Below are 19,128 nucleotides of genomic sequence, written 5' to 3' on the forward strand. Positions count from 1 at the left end.
GGTTTCACATTAACCAAAGTCATGAGACACTGATGCAAGAAAACCAGAAACTTAGCTTATTAATGTAACAGAAGACGTGAATCTATGAACCAGACTGAAATATCAGAGTTCAACCATGAGTACATTTTCTCCTCCACTGCCCAATAACGGGCAGGCAGTCACATGGCAAGCATGGACAGAAACGGAGCAGGAAGGGTTTCTAGATTAACTCAGTGAACTAAATTTCTATTATACGAACAGATCTACTGCCCAGAAGACAATTAACGCCAATCACGGTGCACTCTCCGTGGACAGCGGCAAGACATGACTATGAGCACCCATGTAACTCTCCTTTCCCTGTCCTTTCTAGGCTAACTGATGCACAGAGGTACAAAGATTCAGGGATGCTGATAACGCTAAACACAAAAAGCCCATCTCTGGGAGCCTCAAAACCAGACAGCCAGGGTTTAAATACCAGCTCTGCCACTTAATAGTTCTGTGATTTTGCCAACTTAATTACCCTCTGTGTGCCTCAATTTCCACACTGTAAAACTGGGATAACAATCAAACCTTCCTTACTCGCTTGTTGAGAAGATTGAAGGATTCATTTCTGTAAAACTCTCAGAAAAGAATGTAGCACATTTTGGGTGTTCAACAAATGTCAACTTAATATCAAAGTGATTTACAAGTCTCCCCTCTAATCATCTTATGTGTTTCCTGGCTAGCCTAAGTCCCAAAGAACATCCTTATTTCTCCTTTTATAAACAATTGGGGAGTACCCTTATGTTCCATCCAACCACCTGTTTAAACTGAGGGAGGGGATGCCTCCTAACCACTCTTTTGGGCCATGGAGAGTGCTTCTCCCTTCACACCCCTGGCCCCTGGCCCACAGCTAGCACTCATCACACTAACAGAGTGAGGTGTGAGTCCGGGGAGACAAGCGGGGCATGTGAAACCCTTCCTTTCACTCCAGTGTTGGTCACCATTGGGAAGCACCTGGGATGCTCAGCTCCATGGCAGGAAAGCCCTGTGCATGAAGGGGCAGGTCCTCTCAAGGGAAGGCTCGCTGTGGCCCAGAGCTACATGGGACAGGGTGAGTCTGTATTTCTGGGACACAGTATCATGACACGCATTTTCCCACAGCCTTGAAGTTCATGAAGAACGTGGCTTCATCGGTAACAAAGAAGACATTTATCGCCTGTCTACTCTTTTGTGTCATCTCTCAGTTGGCTGCTGGAGACAACATGTGTATAAGTATTGGATCTCCTTAAGCCCCAAAATATATGAAGTAACAAATAATTCTGTGGCTTAACATTGGTTCAGGGCGACTGTGTAACTGTCCTGACTCTGCTGATGCTAAATTATGGGTATAGGAACTATGGAACCTCCTCAAATATCTTTCATCATAAAAACAGCTCTTCTTATTTTCCTGTTTCTTAGTAATTGCCAAAGACTCCCAAATGATGGCTTCACACAAAACAGCAGCTAAAGTTTAAGAACCCTCTTGACATACTCACTGTGGTAAACACTGCACATAATTTCTAATTCTCACAATTCTACAATTCATATATGAATGTCCCCATCTCACAGACGACGGAAAAACTCAAAACGAACTGTCTCAGGCTCACGTGGCTCAGTGGCAGCACGTGCAACCAAACCCAACTCAAAAAACTACACCCCTTCGTATATGTACCAAATCTCCTACCACCAATTAACACACAGCGGCGGGGTCAAAACTCAGGGAACTCAATACACTTTTCACCTTTAAGGTCGTCCAGATGCCGCTTCTAGCTGTTTTATAAAATCCCGGCTCACTGGTTTCTAACACTAGAAGAAAAGCCCGATTTTGCTATTGTTTGCACAGCAAGTCTGAAATGTTCACAGTGAGATGACAGAATAAATCTAAGATATAAGCAGAATAACTTTTCCAGGTAGACACACATAAAAGACATTGGGCTCTTCTGAAGCATTAAGTAAAGAAATCAAAATAAAATAAAGTTATTTAAGCCTTCTTTTACAAACAGGAAAGTTAAGACTGTAAGAAGTTGCAACAGTGCCACCTATGGCTAAAATGACCTTCCAGGTTGCCGGGAAAGATGCAACACAAAAATTGCCTGTAGGATCAGAAAGGAGAATCAGATAACTAAAAGCTTATGTAGCACATACTGCACTTTGATTCGGGGGAAGGGAGGGATATTCAGTATTTAATTTGATACTGCTAATACTCCTGAATATAAACAGAATACATAGGCTTAAGGAAACTCATCTTATAAGAGGAAAGAATCCAGTTCAGCCACTTCATTTTACAGGAGGGGAAACTGAGACATGGAATGTGTCCTCCTGGCAATCGGCAGCAAAGACATCCTAGGCCTCATGTCTTGCACTGTAGCAAAAACCAACAGATCTGTACTACGCCTATGTTCATAAAAGTCACGTTTGTATTTTTCCAACAGTAGGTTATCTGATATCTTGCAAAATATTTCTCAAAGATCCAGGATATCATACAAGTTTGTCAACATTCAAAAATATTTATTTACATAATAAAACAGCATGAGCTTTATTCTCTCTATTAAAAAAGTAACGTGTCAAATCAATGTTTTGATATTTTAAACCTGTTAAGAGTGTAGAAAAAAATCAAAATTTTCTTTAATCACAAAAGAGAGGAGCTTATTTCCTGAAAATGATCAATGTGGATTTTACTAAACTTAATTGATCTAGTCAGAATCCCACGAATTTAAATATCTGAGTGGATGGTTACACGGCAACATAAATTCTGATTTGTAACAATACATATTCTGTGTAAATAATCTTCAAGGTCATCTGATTAAGGCAATTTAACTAGTCCCTGTCTCACTAGAATGATACAGATTTCATTAAAACTTCATACTACACCAAAAAAAAAAATGAATCCTTGTTACTTTAAACCATATTCAGATATATCATACATGTACTTATTAAATATGCATCAGAAATAAGCGACACTCTTTAGTATTCAGAGTTGATCAATCTAAAATTTCTGTCATTGTGACAGCACTTTTATTAAGCACCTCTTGTGTTCTTTGCATACAAGGCATCTAACTCTCACAGTCAGACAAATTAAACAATATTACTAAAATTTCACAAATGAGGAAATGTACTTAAGCCATGAAAACAACTTACATATTCATCAACAGGAAAGAAAAGAGTAAAGACTTTACTTACAATATTCACTGACAATCTTTTCTTCCATATTAAGACTACATAAAACCAATTCAGTCTTTGTAAGTATTTCTGTCAATAAGGGCCACTAGAGAAAAACAAGTAACATCAATAGCAGTGGTTGGACTTTCAGAGCCCACTTCTCTTTTGCACTATAATTATTTTTATTGTTATGTTTTTAGTGCTTACAGAGCACTAAAATATAAAATTAACTTTTTAAGTAATTACCTGAGAATTAAAAATTTGTGAAAATAAACAATTGTAATTTCTGCCACTCTGTCTCAACTTCTCAATGGTGTCTCTCCTTTGAAGGCATCATCAAGCTGAGATCACTAAACTCGGCCATTTATGGAGTCACAGGTGTTTGGGTAACCACTTAACGGGAGGCTGATTAGAGGAGCAATTAAGAAAGCATCCTGTGCAGCCTGGGTTCCAGCACCGAGCTAGCCACAGCCTGCTGCGTGTAATTTGGGACAAGCTGCTCCATCTCTCAATCCCTCAGCTGCAAAAAAGGAGACACTGATACCTACAATCAAACACCTGCTATGAACTAAAACATGAGGAAAGCATTTTAGCCTTAGGTAGGTGTCCACTCACAGCGAGTTTGGTCATTATGATGATGAGGATGCCTGTTAATAAATTAAGCTAGACCACAAAGGAGAAATCACCTTAAAGGAGAAACATTTTAAGTCAATGAGCATTTCTTTTTGGATGGATTGCAGAATATTCTATTGATTTTTTTAATAAACCAAATTTTGTCCATTAATTATAGATTTACAGGTTCATGGACAAGTCTCCAGAAAAAGAATTAGAGGCCTCTAAACTCTGTAAATTAAGAAAGTAAATTAAAAAAAAATCAGGGAGGAGGTTATACCTCATGTGGGAGAGTATGTGCTTAGCATGCATGAGGCACTCAGTTCAGTCCCCAGTAACTCCATTTAAAAACTTTGCTTTTTAAGAAATGGGGAATTAAAGCAAAAAGATGGAGGAATACAGAATTTTTTAGAGACTCATCTCAGATTTAAGATGGGGAAGATACCATCTATTTCTCAGAGGAAATTTTGAGGACTATGTAAACTGGTCTGAGATGTCTAGTTCTTTAACATTATTCATGAATTCATATTACCAAGTCATAAACTACCTGATAATCAACAGTGGTGATACTGATCATAACAGCTGCCATCAGGGATCGACCTCCTGCTAGGACTGCTCTGTTCTGACATCTCTGCCCCTGAGGCCTCACCAGACTGACAGCACTAAACTAGGTCATTCATGAGCACCTCGTGTAAGTCCTCCATTTGTGCTTCTGACTCTCCCCTCACCAGCTCCTCTGAGGGAAGCACTGTTATCATCTTACCCACTCACAAATAAGGCGACTGAGGCACAGAGGCTAATCCCGTTCCAGGTCACATTGGCATTAAAGGACGTCTGTATTTCTGCTGTTTTGCTTTTGACAAAGGAATGTGAGATATCAATTCAAGGCAGACTGTTAAATAATCAAGTCTGTCAGGTCTTCACCTCAAAGAGCAGATACTATAAATTCCTGATGTAGGATGAGGCTGCCGCCACAAACTGACTCAGCTTGAAATTAATATCCAAGATGAAGCAGCGGACACACGTAAATATTCACGATTGTCAAGTCTGCTCACGGGTCTGGGCCCTTCACTGCCTGAACGGGGGTGAAATCCCCACCCGTGTCTGGGAGAGATGCACGGTGCTTCCCGGGCTCACCCAGGCTTCACGGGCTATTTCCTCCCACAGACTGGCCTCAACGATTAAAAGCTCTCAAGGTTTTTACACCATGCAAAACAAAAAGACATTTCTGCAGATGGAGCACTTTCTTAGGCTTAAATCTTTTTTTGCCTTCACTCACCCAGGGGGAAAAAAGAAACATGACTCTGCAAAGTCTCTGACCCTCACCACTCACAGGAGTAGAACAGCCACAGCAGAAGATGGCTCTTCACATTGCAGGATGAGAACAAAATAAAGATGCCCCAACAACAGGCACTCCCAGACACAGCGCTCAGCCGTCTTCTGCAAACTCACGGTTGTGTAGCACTCATCACCTTCTATTTCCAGAACACTTCATCACCCCAAAAGAATCCGCCTATCACTAGCAGTCACTCCCTAATCCCCCTCCAAACAGCCCCTTCCAACCATCACCTGCTCTCTGCCTCTGCATGTGCCTTTTCTGGGCATTTCAGATCACTGAAATCAACAATATTTGACCGTTTGTGTCTGCTTCCTTTCAATTAACAAGCTGTTATCAAGGCTTGTATATTTTGAAGTGGTATCAGCATCTCTTTCTTTTTTTTTTTTTGAAAACGTTAAAGATTATTAGAAGGTGGTAAGCACTATCAAAAAGAGTAGAGTGGAGCATAAGTGATTGGGTTTCAAAGGGAAAAGTGTGGGTTGAACAGTCAGGGTGGACTTCCAAAATCAGGTGGCCTTTTTCATTTTCCTCTTTTTTTTTTCTTTTTTATTCACTCTTACGTGTGAATAATCTTCCACTACATGGAGATACTACATTCTGTTCATCCATTCAGCAGCTATTTATGGACGAGTTCCAGAAAAATGAGTGTAAGAGTTGACTAGCATGGATGGCATTTAAGCAAAGGGCAAAATGTGCTTTCAAAAAAAAGCCAACAAACAGAGGCACAAGGAAATTCAGTGCGTTTCTGAGCAAAGTGCTTGCTTGCTTCGGCAGAACTACCGTGCAGGACTGTGGCGGATATTGGCAGGAGTCACGGTGTGGGAGAAACCTGAGAAGACTCCCCACTGCAAGTAGCTCAGACAATTCTCCTCCCTCATCCTGTATTGTTAGAGCAATGTTTCTAGGTTACTCTTATTTCAAGTAATAGCACTTTAACTGCACATCTGATCACCTCCATCAGACCACCTTTCCTCCAAGCAACAGAAAATCATTCAATGACCTGAGCAGCTCCAGGACATAATGGTGATGGATTAGGGAGTCCTGCAGCATTCCAGCCTGCAGGCACAAACCCCACATGTGCCCTGGTGATGTCCAGAAAATAAAATGCATGGAAATATCTCACTGTTTGTACACGACATCTGCCCTCAATTTGCCCCAAAATCATGCTCGCAAAGCACTAATCAACCCTCTCAATACAAAAATAAAAAAGCTAAGAAGGCAAATTTAGGCTCTTTCATTGAAAACCAGCAACCATCACTGCCAGTATCTGAGCTGGAATGCTCCTGACTTTGAAAACCACTGCGCAGTTACTTTTCAAGCGTGAAACTCATATATGTATTCCACGTAGATGATATTGCAGTAGGATTTTTCTTTTCAAAATTTCCAGTTGCAACATTAGCACAAGAAAGTTTATGTATAGGCTTTAAAAAGAAATCAATTATCCTCCACTTTCTTAATTTTGAACTAATTATTATTTTATAAATGTGGCTATGCTGCGTATTATAAACCGTTTGGTTTCTGAAAACAAGACCTTTATGACCTCACTATTTCAGAGAAAACTTTAACGATTCTTTGAGAGGTGGGGCCTGGGGCGCCCACTATCAGCTCTTTAAATACTGACAAGGATGTGCTATTAAGTAATGCAAAGGCTCTAACTTCACATTAGCTCAGAAAGCAAAGAAACTACACCAAAAACTTCCTTAAAAATTTTATATATTTCTATTCTTTTGAATATTAAAGTTCTTAAATGATAGATTTTTTTGAAAAAGACAACAGCTGTATTAAATTTCCTCTCACCAAGAAAGCAATCTTTATGAAGTAAAAAACCCCTATGGAAATCGAAATGACAGGACGTTTCTAGCTAAGTGAACATCCAGATCTGAACACAAACCTAAATCCGATTAGATCTCACTCGAACGAGCTCTACAAAGTCCTGGGCAACCCTGGAAATTAGCTCTTTTGTTCCAAATGTTGGCTGAGCTAAGATCATCACACTAGGCAGGGAAGGAGAGAAGAGGAAAATCCACCTGGCGGCCTCCATCAGTTTTCTTCCAGCCACAAAATGCCTCTAGGGTGGCCCGCTAACAAGCCCCCCATAAGGAAAGCCGGCATCCACACTGCCCCTGCCATCCCCAAGTAGCCCCGATGCCCATATCCCAGCCTGTGAATTGTCTTCTAATGATCCCCCAGTTGGTGGCACCCACCCCCTCTTCCCCGCTATACAAACACAGAGAGCCACGGCAGCCTTCCCAAATCAGAAATTTGATTACATCAACCCCCACTTCAAACCCTTTAGAGGCTCCCTGTTAGAGTTCTAGCCCCACCCCAGACCCTGCTCGCCCATCCCCACCTAAGTACACAGGTCCCCAGTGACCACAGGGGCCCCTGACCTGCTCCTACTTCCCACTTGCTCCAGTCTCATTTTGACTGTTTCCAAAGGAAGCCTTCCCTCCCTCCAACCTCCACAATTTGTTCCTCTCTTCCTAGAACATTCTAGGCTAAGTAAACTTCTGACAATGCTAAGCTCTCAAGAAGCAAATACATTTTGCTTACTAATGTGGCTACACCCTCTCTCCCCTAGACTCACAGAAGTGCACGTGTAATGAATAAATGAATGACCGGTTGGGTCTCAAAGGGACAGACATACCTGCTCTCGCCCGTCCCGATCCTTCTGTCTGTAGAATATCAGAAGCAAAACCAGAAGTACCTTTCCTGAGGGTCACTTTCTGTTGACACCCTTCACTGCCTACTGTGTCAGTTCTAGTAAAACTCAACTTCTTCCAAAGCCCTACATCCCGGACTCTCTCCAGTGTCCTCCCCAGCAGGGGCTCCCTCCACCCTGGACCGCACAGGGCACTCTCCAAGGGTCCCCACGCCAAAAGCCTCCAGGCCTCTGCCCGGGCTGCACCTGCGACCTGAGCCACATTCTTGACTCCTTCTCTTGGCTGACTCTTACTCTGTCCTCACAACTGAATGTAGAGCCCATTTCTTCCAGGAATTCCTCTCCGATAATGTCCTTTAGGTCTTGTCTGGGCTCTATCTATAGCAGCAGTACATGGTGACCAACTGGGTGTTTGCCCGCTCCTTTGAGACCACGAACACTTGGGAACCACGTGGGAAGGAGTGAGAGATTACAAGACGGTTGAGGGAAGCAAAAAGCAGAAATCACAGTCCAAGTCCCAAATTCAAGGATACTTTCTCAGAAAAAAGTATAAACTATTTCACACGTGTGCAATTTGGCTACTATTTTTGTGGCTTGTGGACAGCAAGAACTTGGTGTTCTAGTCCAAAACTTAGGTTACATGCAAAGAAATGTATATATTCATATCCAAAGGAAACAAGAGCTGCTCAACAACAGTTTGCAGTTAGAACTGAAAGGAACTTTGATAAAGGCAATCTCTCTCTCTCTCTCTTCTTTCTTTTCTGGCATCATATAAATTTAGAAGTATTTGCGTGACTAACAGATGGCCCGTGATTCTGCACTGGAGTGTTTGGGGCTGAGGAAGCCCAGATTAGATTCACTCTGGAAATGCAATCACACCAACACACTGATAGGTGCTGTGGTGGTGAAGCTGATGTTCCAAAGCAGGCAACCTTATTCTGTAAGAGAACTCTAAATAGAAAGCAAGAAATGCAATGTCCTATACTGAATTTCATTTGCTATATGGGCCATTAACTGATAGTATATCTTGACTAATGAAACCCAAATATAAATTGTCAACGTCGGTTTTCTTCATCTGACCGTTTTATGCTAACATCGGATATTAAAACCTCACTCCATACGGAAAGCTCAGGCTTACGCTGCAGCACAGTTACACCCCGTGGAAGAAAGCCGACCAAGGGAGAATTGGAGAGTTTCCCTTTAGAAGCTGCGAAGTGTGGTTTTACACCTGTATATCATTTGCAACCACATCATCGACAATGGAGTTAGACGTTACTTCTGTGGGGCGAAAAGCACTGCATGCTTCAGAACCATCAAAGAACGCTGAGCTTTGTGAAACAGTCCTGAGGCACTTAAATCATACTTTTTCTGAAAGGCTCCAAATCTTACCCACTTCACCATTCCAGGTATAACAGGGAAGTCCTGGAAACAGTAGAGAGAACATGCCCTTGAAGTCTGACAAGGCTCTGCTTGAATCCTGCTACAGCATTTATCAACCGCTAAACAAACCAATTCCTTAACCCCTCTGAGAAGGCTTCCCAATCTTCAAAAGGGGGCTGCCATCGCCCACCTGGGAGTCATGGATGTGAATGCAATAGGCAAGTAGGGCGGCCGACTGCTACCTGACACAGGGCCTGGCTAGTTTCCCTCCGCTGCCCTTCTGCCCCTTTAAACTTGCACTGATCCCCCTGGTAAGGATCAAGCCCCCGGAACAGACTGCCCGTATCTTCTGTGTATCCCTGGATACATGACTTACACTTAGGAGGCCAGAAAAACAACTGCCTCCTACCAAGTCACTAACAATATTCTTAAGAGTCTGGGTATTTTTAACTCTATTTTTCAGGGAGACTATTCCAGAACTTTCCAAGCACCATTCTCCAGATTGGCTCCCCTCCCAGTGCCCATCCTTCTTACCTCAGATCCTCTGTCTGACTGCCTTCTGTTCATGGGAAAGCAAGTCCGGTAGGGTGGGGACTCCCTAGGCCTCCCTCCCTCCCTCACAGGTGACTGCGAATACCTTCTCCCCACTCCAACTCCAGCTTCTGAGGATTCTAACCTTCCGGATCCTGCAGCCTCTGCACCTTCCCAAGACACACACGTGGCCAAGACTCTCCCTTTGGATTTCTTTCTGGCTGGCCCTGCTGACCCCCAGGCCCCTTAAGGATAAATGGGATTGCTCTGAAAATGACAAACGCCGCTGGCTGACACACCAAAGCTGCATGGTCTGGGCTTTCCTCCAACCGAGGCACAGCCCTCCCCTCCCTCAGCCTCAGTCTGCAGCTCTCGAGATGATCTAATTCACATGCAAGGCTGTGAACACCAGCTAAGAATGACGACTCCCAACTTGTATCTCTAGTCCAGCTCCTTCACCTGAGCCCCAGTCTCATAGAGCCGAGTGCCTCTTTGAAGTCCTAACTTGGATGAAAAATGGCATCTTAAAAATGCCTCATGTCCACCATTTACTCTGGAATTCGATTCCTGGCAGGGACCTCCCAGACTCCCCATTTTAGTAACAGCCCCAGCACCCACCTAGTTGTCTCAGGTCACATTCAATTTCCACTGTTCCCTCCCCCCGGCCCTGCCCTGGAATCAGTCCTGTTATTTTCACCAATAAGCCGATCTCAAGTGTGGTTTTGCAGGGACCATGGCCGGAACCCCACAAGCTCACAGCATGGTTCACTAACAGTCCGCCGTAGGGTGCTCCCTGGAGGGGGAGGCATCTCCTACCGCTGGTCACCTCAGAAGGCACTGGATTCTCACACAGGAGGCCCAGGAGAAGGGACTCAAGATTTTCCCGTGGTCTGAGCTTTGAAGGGCCCGAGGTCTGGGGGAGCTCCTAATTAGCAGACACACTTGCCAGTGAGCAGATGAGGATGGGGGAACCCAGGGAAGGCTGTTCTCACTCCAACTCCTGGGCTCTCGGGAGCCACGGGAAAGACCTGTGTCCAGGGTACAGCCCGGCCATCACAGATCCCAGCCTGCAATTTCCAACCCGGACAGCCTAGACTCCATCTACTTGCGACACTTACTTCTGTTCTGTTCCCCACCCAGAATGTGATGGACTCATTCAGATATTCTTGCCTGTCTCAAGCGAGACAAATTCAGTGAAAAATGAAGTGTCCACATTTGGACCAGAGCATGAAAGGAGAAACAAGGCCTCATGGTCAGCATGATGGTGGTGGCCAAACCCTTCCACCGGGTGAGATGAACCATGGTGAGGGTGAGAATCCAGGGTCCTAGGTCGGCCAAATCATCTTCCTTCACGGTTGTCTGGGGTGTTGGAGACTGACTACCACAAACTAACGACACGGCTGTCAGTGGTGGATGTCAGCTGCAACAGAAACGGATTCAACTCTTTACTGCCAACATGGCTTAAATGTAAAGGCCGGGGCAGGGAGGTCTGCACGGCTGCTGAGGCAAACCACAGACCCAGCTCTGAATGCCCACTGGCTGGAGCAGAGAGGAAACTACGGCCCTTTTAGCTGTCCCTGTGTCCAACAGATCCAGCTGAGCCAGCTACTTAGGAGAAGGTCATGTTGTCCTGATACCCAGAAAAACCAGCCTCGTAAAGGGAACAAATAGTGTCATGGATTTTACACCCAATTCTGCCCCTTTATGAAGGCAAAGTAAAGTAAATGGCACGGGGAAGTTGAATGCAAAAAAAAAAAAAATTAAACAACCAAACAGTGACTGCTTCCTCCAACAGTGTCCCCTGCATCTGCTCACCCCCGAGCTGGCCACTTCCTCACCAGTGACCACCGGCCAGGAAGCGCCGTCACGCACGTCACACAGAGACAGCCAGGAACCGTGGGCCGAGCACGTTTGTGTAAAAGCAGGAATCGAGCAAGATGCTGCAGAATTTGACTTTACAAGTTTAAATACTCCATGAAAAGAATCCCTCAGCAGCCGCCTAAATCAATTCGCATCTCACTTCTTCAAAACAATGAAACAAATTTAATAAGGGCGCATTTGTCACCAAATAAAAGGAGGACCAAACAGGTCCCTCAAAGCAAGGATTTTAACAGGTATCTAACACCAGTGGGTAATGTGCTAACAAAGCAAATATTCCAAAACATTAGAAAATACAAAATGACTAGGATAATACATGGATCAAGACAGCTGTTAAGATTTTGCTTTTTAAAGCGATGGAGACAGTATGGAGGGCAATCTGGCTATTTCCAATGCAGGGTGTGCACAGCCCACATTTTCAGATGCAACAACATGCTCACTGGGCAGTACAATTGAAAAAGGAATAAAGAAAAAGGAAAAGAGGAACAAGAGAAAATTAGAAACACACAAGAACAAAAATGATTTTGACAGCATGTACAAGAATTTACGTGAGTGTGTGAGGCCAGGGACGAGGGGATGGTGAGACCCACCCTCACCTCCTGCTCCAGGGAAAGCAGGGGCCTGAGGGGAGCGGCGCTGCCGGGGGAACCCAACGTGGTCAGCGCCCCTAACCAAAATTCAACCTACAAGCTTCTAGGCAGCTTTTGAGCTACAAATTGTGGTCGCATTTCAGTCTGGACCGTTTTACTCACTTCCACCAAGAGTAGCAGGAGAGAATTAGGCTCTGCTCCTGTACCAAAGAATTGTTTAAATAATTAATGACTGTGGAATACTAAAAGCAACAATGGGGTAAAAGTGACTGGAGGAGAATGTGCTTGACCCGAGCTCACTGGCCGCGTTATCTCACTGACGTTCAGAAGCTGGCTGAGCCCTTATGGTACCAGAACAGACAGACCCAAAAGGAGGGAGGTTTAATGCGCTGCTGTATTTCGATACTGGGAGCCATGCCTGGTACACGAGGTTCTGGGTAAACAATGGGGACAGTGTCAACCACTGTGGGCTAATTACACATCCGGCTACTCCGCCAAGTCCCAAGGGCAGACTTCAAAAGACAAAAACAATCTGGCATTCTCTCTGGTGGGGCTGCAGACTCAGAGACAAGCATTTGTTGAGCAAAAATGTCACCAGTGCCTCCTATGACAAAAGAGGAGGCACTGGCATGGAGGCTGGGGCAGGGCTCCAGGCTTCCACTGCTCACTCACCGGTCTGTCCAGGGGGAGAAGTGGTCCCTGCTTATGTTGCACCGATGCACCTACCTTGACTAATGCCTGGGGCCTCAGCAGGGGTTGACAGGAGAGGTGAACGGAGCCAGACTTGGTGTAGCACGGTGCTGGCAGCTATGCCCTCAGCAGTGCCCAGGCTCCTAAACATGCCAGCTCATCTTAAGAAGCAGATGGGGAGTGCGGGCATGTAGATCACAGGGCCCTGAGAGGACAAGTACAGATCATGGCTACAACATGCCTCTCCCCTTCCTTAAGTCATAGAGGTATATCTGGGAGGAACAGAAAATTCATCCAGAGCCCGCTACATTGTCTCTCGCAGGTGGGACTCGTGTCCCCTGTGCTTCTCACTCACAGGGCTGGTCTAGACATTCTTTTTATCAATTCTCTAGCATCTTCTCCTCCAACTTACCAACAACCAGAGAGTAGGATCTGATCTTAGCTAAGTTCAAGAATCACAGAGCACTTCCTTCACAGCGGGCCCAGAAACATGTGCCAGGTTCTCCGACCGTCACCTGTGGGACCACCATGAGCCCTCTCCAGACACAAGGACAGAGGCCGTAGGCCGGGGGAACACAGCTTCCCTCACTCTCCCCAGCAAAGGTTTCCACGTCTCGGAAAAGGCATCTCACCCTCTTCTGCCTGAGGGACAGCACGACAGATACACCGGGAAACAGAGCTGAAGTTGGGGGGGTAGGCAGCCCAAAAGTGCTCGTCTGTACTTCCGAGGCAATGTGGGGCCATTGACTTAATCACAGGGACAAACTGAGAATGAACATTTCCCTGCTCTGTCCCATACACCGTGATACGCCTTTCCCTGCATAAGGAGTTCATTCGGAAGTCCCCGGCGGTGTTTCTGATGTCATAACTTGGCATGGAGGCTGTCGGGCAAGAAGAGAGGGCCTGAGCAGAATAGGTGCTGGGCCTGGGAGGCAGGAGACACCGGCTCCAGCCCCAGCTCAACCAGCTCCTCGTTCCGCCTCTCAGGGTTCAGCATCTCATCTATAAGCAAAGGGATGAGACTGTCCCAGGATAGGCTGCCCAACAGAAATGAAATGAGAGCCATGTAAAGAAAGTTTCCCATTTGCCACGTTTAAAATGGTAAACAAAGAAACAAACAAACAAAAAACAAATACTAGAAACTGATTTTAAGAACAGATCTTACTTAATCTACTGTATGTAAAATACTATCATTTTGACATGTAATCAATATAGGAAGTAAAGAGATAGTTTATATACTTTTACTAGACAAGCCTCAGTGTCTGATGTGCATTTGACCTACAGCACATCTCAGCTCAGTCCAGCCTCCTCCCCAGTGCTCCTAGCATCAGTGTCTTTGGCTACTTTATTGGACAGCATCCCCAGGGGTCCCACCATGGTCATGGCTGTAAAGCGGGAGTAAGTGTCCACACTAACCCTAAAAGGATCTCTCTGAAACAAAGGCGGATTCACTTTGAAATGTCTGTAAACCGGCGGGCTGCATCTCCATCCCCCCTTGGCTACAAGACAGACTTCTTCCTTGCTGATCCCTTTCTGGATGTAGGGAAGCAATCCGGCACACAGCCAGGGTGGACTGGCCTCCAGGTAAACTTACCTGCTGTCTGTGTCCAGTCTCATGAAGTCCTCCTTCTCAAACAGGATGCAGAGGAGGGGGATCTTGTCCCCAGAATTCTTGGGGCCACCATCCAGCCACTAGGACTTGAGCAAGATGAAGAGTGACTCAGTGAAGTCCTTGATCTTCTTCTCCACCACCCAGCAGTCCTCTAAATTTGAAGGCAACGTCGGTGCGTGGCTGCTCGACTTCCTCCACATGCAGTACAAAGACAAAGAGCTGAGAGTCATTATCGAGGTGCCATACAGCTCCTCTGCACGTGGAGCTTCTCCAAGGCCTTGGCAGAGAGACAGTCGGTAATGGTGACAAGGCCCACGACCTTGCGGTGTTTCTGGAAGACGCTCCACCCATTCTCGGGCACATAGCGGTGCCTGTAGTGAATACAGTGTGTCCACTGGGAGCCACATGGGCTGATATGGCTCACCGAGGTGAGTAGCTGATAGATGCAAAAGAAATTCTCCTCTGAGATGATCTCCATGGTTTGGACTACAACGGGAAGAGTCTGGTGGTCCTCAGCACACTGCACGTAGTCAGGGATGCTCATGTTGCAGGCCCTGCCGAGACAGGAGAGGAGATCGAGGTACATACTCTGCTGTGTGCTATGGGCCCATCTGGGTTGCGGTGACCTGGTGTGTACCAGCCAGAAGGCAAGGGAAGCCAAAGCAAATCCGGGGGTACAGTTTGTCCTCAGAGTCTGCACATGGCTACTGTAGCTCGGATCACATTACCCAGTTTTTGGTCTAGGCTTCCTGCCCCTGCAGAGAAGGGTCATTCCTTATTTTATATTTCCAAGCACCTAGCAAGGCTCTGATATAAAGTCACTACTCAAAAATGCTGAATAAAGAAATGAACAAAGGATATGCTTTCCCCAATCCCCTTCAGCAGAATATAAAGAAAAGGACCACAGTAGGATCAAAAGATCTGGAATTCTATTCAATTTATTTGAACCCCTTAGCTTCATAGTAATGGATAAGAAAACTTGCCTTGGGGTAGAGGGTACTGTTCATTGGTGGAGCACATGCTTAGCATGTACGAGGTCCTGGGTTCAAACCCCAGTACCTCATTTTAAAAAATCAAACAAATAAATACACCTAATTTCCCTCCTGAAAAAGTATTTTTAATTCAAAAGTCAAAAAACACCTTGCAATTGACACAACATCGTAAACTTGACTATACATCAATTATAAAAAATCCTTGCTTTTCAAGAATATATCTGGATTACGGATGTTTGCAAATGTAAAATGCCTAGGGTACCACCTGCATAAAAAGTGGTGACTGTACAAATGTACTATCCCCCCTTTATGAGCTATTCTTCCTTTGGGGGAGTTATAACCTCTCAGAGCTAATTTTCTCAGTTTAAAAAATATAAACATTACCTGATTCTCAGTACTGCTGAAGAATCAGATAACCCTAAGAAAGCATCTGACGCACAGAATTCACTCAATAAATGTTTCTTGAATGAATGAATAAACAAGCAAAGTGAATGCTGCTCCCTGCCAAAGACCATCATAATGATACTTCCTGATAATCCCAAGCCCACGTTCACCAGACTCTGCACTAACAATGTGGGTGACCTGGGCAGGCCTGTGTGCTTCTCTAAGCCCCAATTTAATCGTGAATAGAAATGAGGGCAATAACACAAACCTCAAATTGTTAGTGAGTCAGTAATGAATTGTACCCCAATATTGCAAGATGGAACCATTAAGGAAAACTGGGCAAAGGGTCCATAGGCCCTCTCCATATAATCTCTTACTACCACATGGGAATCTACATTACATCTCAAAATAAAAAGTCTAATTTTTTAAAGAGGTTTTCGAGGTTAGGTGAGCTCACTGTCTCAAATAAGGAACACACAGTAGAAATAGGACAATGCCCAGATCATGAAATGCACCCAGTTAACATTCCCACTGAACCCACTGGTACCTCCAACTTCAGTGCAAGATAATGGGTCCTCGTGGCAACAGGCCACAGCACCTGAAGCTAACAAAGCTAATGGTGTCCACTTCCAAGAGCCCATGTGACCACCCTTGTTCTAATTTTCTATTTGTAATTTTTTTCTTTTCATTAAATAGAAACACCCAATTCCATAGAATTCTTACCAGATATCATGATGGCAGCCCTTCAAAACCTGACCACAGAGATCATGATGGCAGCCCTTCTTGGTGAAACAATAAAATGAATAGCCATTTTCACAAGACCTCTGAGTAAATCTACTAGGGAACTTCATCCTGGACAGAGGAAGAGGACTGGGGAGGAGGGGGCATTCAGGGGCACAGATAACCATGGGCCACCTGTCCCACGATGGACTTTAGACTCACCCTCACCCTTCAGGAACTACTAAATACACACAGACAGAGTGCTATGGACAAGATTTTTTTTTTAAACAAATCCCTGAATCCCTAGCAGGTCTTGTTTCTACCCATACACAAATGGCTTATGTGCATAATGTTTCACAAAAGCCTTAAAATATTATCACCCCAACTTGACACATCAAGAAACTGAGGTAGAGAAGTTTATCACATTCTACAAGATTAGAGAGAGGCCACAACAGACACCGTATTTAAATCCAAGCCCCTGCTCCAGTGCTCACACTAGAAAGTGTGACATAATGCCCCTTTCCTGCCCTCTCCCTGCAATCAATCTCTGAATAGTCTTTTCTGTGTCACCTGGAATCACAATCACATTCATTTTCCACAAAGAGCTATGTCACTCCTTGGAGGACTTTTCAAAATCTAAAGGGTTGGGCTGAGAGGAGAGATTTGCATTTTCTGTTTCTCAAAGGAAACATGGCTTTAAAAGAAACTGGAAAGTAGTTATCTAGTCTAAACCCTCATTGTGCAGAGAAAGAACCGGAGGCTCAGAAGAGATGAGGAAAGGGCCTTATTAACAAATATTGCCTCAGCGCAGCACCAAGCCAGACCTGGCACTTCTAGGGGAGGATCTGGAAGGCCCAGGAGAATGAGTGTTAGAAAACAGAAAGAGAAGAAGCATACAAGGCCCCGTCTCTTCACCACCATAACATGAATTTCCACCAAATTACCCAGAATAGGTGCAGCCAATATTAAGTTTGTCAAAAGAGGTTATAGAATTCTCAACCATAGTGGAAATTCCAACATTTACTGTGCTTTTTTCCCAGTTCAAGCATCAATTCAGTGGGCACTCTGTACCAGGGACTACACGAGGCCTGGGGTTCTCCCAAATACAGATCTCTATTACCACGTGTGCAAACCACATTAAGGCCACCAGAAGAAAAGCGCCCACAGATAAGATGGAATTACTGAAACTGAAAGCAGCAAAAGAGCATATATTACTAGGAAAAAAGGTGCTCCTAGTAATGGACTCATGGACATAGAAAGCAAACTGTGTTTAGCAGGCAGGAAAGGGGGGATTAACAGATACAAATTAGTAAATATAAAATAAATGACAAGGACCTGCTATATAACACAGGGAACTATATTCAATTTCTTGTAGTGATTTATACTAAAAACAATCTAAAACATATATATATACATATGCATATGTTTATAACTGAATCTCTGCTGTACACTTGAAACTAACATTGTAAATTGACTACACCTAAATAAAAAATAATTTTAAAAAATAAGTAAAAATAAATGCAACGCCATTAAGAAAAAATAAAAGAACTCTCTAATCCCCTTAACTGTAGGTGGTCGAGAAATCTAGCTGCAAACACCAAGTCCACTGGATCACTCCAGCACTCGCTGTCACTCTTTCTGACCATCAGAGAGTCACTTGCTTCACTGAGGTTACTTTTCTCTTCTGTGAAAGGCTACAGTTGCAACTAACAATGTATAGAATCTCATCATTCACAAGCCCAAAAAGTAGTGAGGACTTCCCATGGGCCAGGCTCCGGTCAGATGCAAAGATAGGGTCCCAGATATATTCATGGGTAGAAGAAGTTTATGCCATAAAGGTATAAATTCTTCCTGTTGTGATAGACAGATTCATTTCAATTCTTGTTAGAATTCCTACCAGATTTTTCTTGGAATATAACAAGTTAATTTATGGTCAGGAATAGCCAAGAAATTTCTTTAGAACCACCACTGGGGAGGGGTGGATAGGTCATTCATTTCCACTGCTCTTTCTGAAGTGATGAAAACGTTCTGGAATAATAATGGATGCATCACTGTGAATATGCTAAAAGCTGCTGAATTGTACCATTTAAATGGATGGAATTCATGGTGTGTGAACTATATCACAATAAAACTGTCCTATGAAAATTATTTCTTGACAATTATTTTTCAGTTTATACACTAGTCTGTCCCACAATTTAAGAAAAACAAAAAACCTAAACAAGCCAAACTATGCCAGGAGCACTTTAGGACTGCAATATCCCTGGGTCTCCAAGGCCTCTGGTGGTGCTGTTCCTGTAAACACACACTAGCTGGGCTGGGCTAGTTAGGGACTGTAACTATCTTTTTAAAATCGACGGTCACTCCTTTCACCCTGGGAGAGGGAAGGAAGGAGGATGTCACAGCCTCATGCCTTCAGCTCATTTTTAACAGAACCAAGCCCTGCTTTCACCACTGCAATCCCTCTCACTATAAAAACACGTGACATCAACAAGCACCGCCATCATAACACCTGAAAGTGTTAAAAGTACTTACTTGCGGCAGAAACATGGAGGGGGTAGACAGAACCTCGCTTAGCAGTG

The 19,128-nt window shown here is 44.3% G+C and overlaps 1 protein-coding gene across 1 annotated transcript in view; it reads right to left on the reverse strand.

Annotated features, from left to right (window-relative positions):
• The window catches only part of LOC140687213 (uncharacterized), a 103,718-nt gene extending 89,067 nt beyond the window's left edge, over positions 1-14,651 (reverse strand). Inside the window, exon 1 of the mRNA XM_072943528.1 lies at positions 14,436-14,651. The gene's annotated coding sequence lies outside the window, so the exon portion shown is untranslated. The remainder of the gene's footprint in view (positions 1-14,435) is intronic.
• Between the last annotated feature and the right edge of the window lie 4,477 nt (positions 14,652-19,128).

The sequence above is a fragment of the Vicugna pacos genome, chromosome 19 (genome assembly GCF_048564905.1).
Source record: "Vicugna pacos chromosome 19, VicPac4, whole genome shotgun sequence".
Classification (NCBI taxonomy): Eukaryota; Metazoa; Chordata; class Mammalia; order Artiodactyla; family Camelidae; genus Vicugna; species Vicugna pacos.